Genomic DNA, 5,479 nt, shown 5'->3' on the forward strand with positions numbered 1-5,479 from the left:
CTTCCGGGTCCTTAGGCTTTTCAGCCCTTACCGAAATGGTTTTGTCAATGCTTTCCCACTCCTAAGAGTGGTGATGGATTTACCTTGTTCCATCTGATTTGAAGAGCTAGGGTCACTTATTTCATATTATAGTTTGGAATTAGGGAGAGGTTGAGCAAGAAGCATCTCCTTTCCTCCACTTGTTAATTGTGACTCTATCCTTTGAATAGATGACGCAAGCGTTCATAATACTGTATGGATATTATGAAATGTTTGTGCCAAATTTTAATTAAGTAGCTCTTGTTTTGAATATGTTTTTGAACCGAATCCTCTTGAGGTTTCTCTTGATTTGGAGTTTGATTGAAGAAACCTTGAGTAGTCGTTTGTCCATTCCTCCAACTGAAGTTTGGATGATTTCTCCAACTAGGATTGTATGTATTGGAGGTAGGTCCATTGAAAGGTCTTTGATAATTATTTACAGCATTGGCTTGCTCAGGCAGTACCTCTTGAAAGGCAGATATAGTTGGACACTTTTCAGTTGTGTGACTATTATAACTACAAATACCGCAAACAACTTTCTTACCCTTATCCTTCTTTGATTCCATGGCCTTGAATTTCCTTATGAGATTAGTCACTTTAGCATTGATATCATCATCCTCTTTCAGAAGGTATACTCCGCCCCTTTCCTTTAATTGAGTGGGCCTAGAAGTGGTACTTGATTTTGGGTATGTGTCCCATGATTGTGCATTTTCAGCAAGTCTATCCAAGTAGTCCCATACATTATCGATATTTTTATTCATGAATTCCCCATTACACATCGTCTCAACCAATTGGCACATGGAAGATGTCAGTCCATCATAGAAAAAGTATGTAATGCGCCACGTTTCAAAACCGTGTTGTGGGCATGAATTAACAAGATCTTTGAACCTTTCCCAACATTGGAAGAATGTTTTATCCTCCTTTTGTGCGAAGTTCATGATCGATTTTCTAAGGGTGTTCATTTTATGATGTGAATTTTTTTTTTTTACGAACTCTCTTTGCATATCATTCCATGTGCCAATAGATCTAGGACGTAGTGAATGCAACCACGTCTTAGCTTTCTCTTTCAAAGAAAAGGGAAAGAGTTTCAGCCTGACTGTGTCCTCAGACACATTTGGAAAATATAAAGTGGCTATGATATCATCAAACTCTTTCAGGTGTAGATGGATTTTCTGACTCAAGCCCATGAAATTTAGGAAGGAGTTGGATCACCCCTGGCTTGATATCCATGTGTCCCGTATTTTCTGGAAAAATCATGCATGAGGGCGTACTCACCATCGATGGTTGTAAATAATCACGTAAAGTACGAGGCAGGGGTGCTTTATGCACCTCATTCTCATCTTGGATGTCCTCCACCCTAGGTTCGGGTAGAAGAGGTTGGTTTTCAGCCATCACTTCAATTAACTCTGGGGATCTCGAGCGGTGTCTAATCTTGTGATGGATAGTCAACTCCTCAACCAATCCTCCTTCAGTCAAGAGACATCGAGTGTTGTCATGAACCCACTTGGGCATATAACACTCACAGCTCTCAATTCAGATTCTAAACCTAACCTAAAAAGAAGAAAGGAAATAGAAATCTAGAAATAAAGAAAAAAGAATTGGAAAGAAGTTACCAAATTCGAAGCTCTTAAGTTAGATCTTGCAAAATAAAACAAAACAAGTTAGTTTCTAAAGATAGAAAGTCTAAGAATAGAAAGTAAATTATTTTCTTTAAATAAAATAAAAAAAAGAATTCTAAAGATAACCAAAAATAGAAAGTTTTCAAAAATAAATTAAGAAAGCTCTAAACCTAAATTAAAAATTTCTAAAAATAAAATAAAGGAAAGATGAGTTAGTTTCTAACATTAAAAAGAGTTTTAAAAAGGAAAATAACTAGCCTAGTTTCTAAAAATTAATCAGAAAAGTCCTAACCTAGAATTAGAAAGTAAATTAGTTTCTAAAAATAATAAAAGAAATCTTAAAATAGAAAATTTCTAAAAATAGAAAACAAAACCTAATCCTAAAAATAGAAAAATAGAAAAATTATAAAGAGATTACCAATTGAGAAAGTCTATCTCAGAATCCTACAAAACAGGAAAGTTAAGTTAGTTTCTAGAAATCAAATAGAAAAACCTAAATCTAGAAAAACCCTAATCTTAACCTAATTCTAAAACTAGGTAATCCTAGAAAAACATAATCGTCAATCCCCGGCAACGGCGCCAAAAACTTGTTCACACCCCAAGTATAGGGTTGTGATGTAGTAATAATCTCGGTAAGACTGAGGTCGAATCCACAGGGACTGAACCTTGTACGTAATCTGAAAGTAACCAGAACTAGGACTAGGCGAAGATGTAATCTGAATTAGGAAATTTTAAGGGAATAATGGTGAAATATTAGACTAAAACTTGTGAAATTCAAAGGTAGGAAACTAGGGTTTCAGAGGATCCACTTGTAGAGATCAGGGAGATATATGATTTATTCGAGAACACAACTGGACTCAGAGTCCTATCTTCATCCAGATGGAAGGTATAACATTAAAAATCAACTATAAACTTCCTTTGATCCAGTATTAAGAGATGAGAAGTATGAGAAATTGACTTGATTCCATCACAAGACCATGCCTAGGAGACAAAGTAAATAACAGAATTTAACCAATCCACATCCAACCTGAAAGAGTTATGAACGTACGGAAGGATTCCATCATCCATCCATGCCCAGGAGACGATGGTGAACAACAGGGTTCCTACGATCATAACCTCCATACATGCATGGAAAATACCAGAAGATATCGGAGATCCATTGTAATTTGAGTCACAACAAACCATTAAAAACTAAAGGCATTCCATATAATCAAACTAGAATCAAAATCAGTTCATGAATCAAACTTTAATAAAAGGCATAAAGGAAAGTCTCCCATCTCACTAAAAGCTTCACCTCTTAGCCCTAGCTAAGAGGTTTAGCCAATCACAGACATGATGGATTAAAATCTCTTGAAAACATAAAAGAAAAGGTTTTTAAAAAAAAGAAGAAAAAGGGAGAAAACTCCCTAGCTGGCCAGCTCTTCCACGTCTCTCTTTCTCTTTGCTCTTCTTCTCTGCTCTCCACATCCAAGCCCCCGTTCACGTTCTCTCTATCTTTCCTTTTATAATATTAGAAGGGTCGGTTGGTGCATGTTGGTTGGAGTTTACGCACTCCCCTGCGTAAGGATTTTTTTTTAATTTTTTATTTACGCAGAGAGACATTACGCAACCACAGTTTTGTTGTTGCGATTGATTCAATTTTCGTCAGATATCTTAGGAATTCTTTACCATCAAGACCGTTCAGGTTGCTGGCCATCCAATGTTTGATGGCCCATCAACAGATTATTCTCAGACTATTGATTGGACGGTCCTTTTTTATGGATGATTTGCGAGAGTTCCTCCTGCATTTTGCGACTATCTTGCTTGAGAAATCAGCAAACTCCAAGTTTCCTCTTGCTTCTTCTATTTGGATGACGTGGTTGTGGTCAAAACCACCCCTACTGCTTTTTGAACGACTCAAATTGTCCCATGTATCCTCCATGAGATTTCCTTTCTCATGAGATCCGCAACTCGGTCGGTTTCCTTCTTACATTGCTTGCAGTGGAAGGAAGTCTGACGGTCTTCGAGGTTCCGATTGAGAGTGAAAAGTGTTGGGGTTCGGTTGGATTTGACTCGTCTACAAGATGGGTGGCTTGGATTGTACAGCTGGATTGAAGTGGTGGACCTACAATCTTCACAACCGGACATTGTCCATCAGTTTCATATTGTAGAGGTCCCTTTCAGCCAGAGTTCACGAGCACCACTATGATCAGACTCACACAAGTCTACTTGGGTTAGAGCAACTCAGTTCGGTCTATCTGATGGATGGTTTAGATCTGATGTATGAACGGTCCAGGTGGGCCCACAACATCCATCAAAAAGATAGACTCTGTTATTGCGGGCGATTGCAAAACAGAAAGGAAATCCTTTCCTAATTCAAATAAGAGTCAAGTCAACATGTGTTTGATCTGACCTCTCATTTGCATGGTTGCTGCACCTGTGCATGGCGACTGCTAGTGGGGCTCACGTTGATGTTTTCTAGAAATCCACTCCGTCCATCCATTTTTTCACCCCATTTAAAGGGTTGAGACCACAGTTAAAGTATATCCAGATATCAGGTGGACCCCAGATCAGCATTTTGTGGGCTGATATGTCCGTTGGGCCACTTTCACAAGAATCCAATGGCTGAAATTTTATGTGTACGGTTAATTTATGGTCCTCAGGACATAAAGTTTCAAGCCGAACGGATGGTGGGAACCCTGTGATCTTGCATTCCGGGAAATTTTCAGGCCAGTTTAACCCAATCACTTGATTTTCTTAGATCTTTAACGTGTAAATTCTTCAATCTTGGTCCCCTGGGGTCTGTCCTTGCCTTGGTGATTCTGGAGCATCAAATCCATGTATTTAACACGCTTTTCGGTCCAAGCTCCTAAATTCACCTTGCAGCACAACCACGATTAAAACAGGCCATTAAACAGTATCATGTTCACAAAATCAGGTAATAACTGGGGTCTAATATGCAATATTTGACCCTCAACAATCACTTGCTTCACTCGTGCTTTATTTTGTTGACCTCCTTTATCCATCCAATCATGTATGGAGATGGGTGCTTTTCTATTTTTAGTTGCAGATTTTCCACTATTATTTTTGACATGAGATTCTCGCTACTCTTAACATCGATATCCTCATTGCTAGAGCTCGACTCATCTGGGGTAGCCCTATGATTCATTTCCGGAAGTGTTCTACATAAATCGAGATTGTGTCGGACAATAATAATGTGCGGCCGGGCATCACCTTGGGCGTGGGGCAGAATTAGCGCATCCACAATACGGTTAAGGGTTGCCTGTAGCCCTTGCATGGTCAACTGACTCTCCCAGTGGAGAGTTTCCATTCTTTCCAAAAGATAATGAATCATTATATCATTGTGGTCTATACCGTTGTTATTTGCCATTGACCTGAGGGCTGTCCTCTCTTTGATAACAATTGTTGCAGGGATGAACATGATGAGGTTGATCACCGTCTTCCTCAAGGGGATAACTACTTCAACTCTACAAAGATTCCTCGAATCCATAAGGGAAAATAAGAAAATAAAAATAAATTATAAGAAATTCAAAAATTGATTGATTGACGATAAAAATGAATTTATAATCCTTTAAATAGTGATACCAAACCTAGGAAGAAGTTTCAGAATAAAATTCCAACTCAAAGTCCCTAAAATTTGTAATTATAAAAAAAGAAAATTAAATTTTAACTCTAATAAAAATCCTAATTCTAGTAAAACTCTTCTAAATCCTACTTTCTAAAAATAAAAATTCCAAATAAACTTTTGCTAGAAGAGTCCTAGCATGATTACAAGTTATTTCTACGAAAAAAGAAAATCTAAAACTCTAAAAATCAGAAAATATTAAAAAATCAAAATTGTT

General features: G+C 37.6%; 1 non-coding gene across 1 annotated transcript; it reads left to right on the plus strand.

Moving 5' to 3' along the window:
* The first annotated feature begins 867 nt into the window (after positions 1-867).
* Positions 868-974, plus strand: LOC131250398 (small nucleolar RNA R71). Its single transcript, XR_009173323.1, has one exon. It is a non-coding gene; the product is annotated as a small nucleolar RNA R71 (small nucleolar RNA).
* Positions 975-5,479: the final 4,505 nt, after the last annotated feature.

The sequence above is a fragment of the Magnolia sinica genome, chromosome 6 (assembly GCF_029962835.1).
Source record: "Magnolia sinica isolate HGM2019 chromosome 6, MsV1, whole genome shotgun sequence".
NCBI classification, from domain to species: domain Eukaryota; kingdom Viridiplantae; phylum Streptophyta; class Magnoliopsida; order Magnoliales; family Magnoliaceae; genus Magnolia; species Magnolia sinica.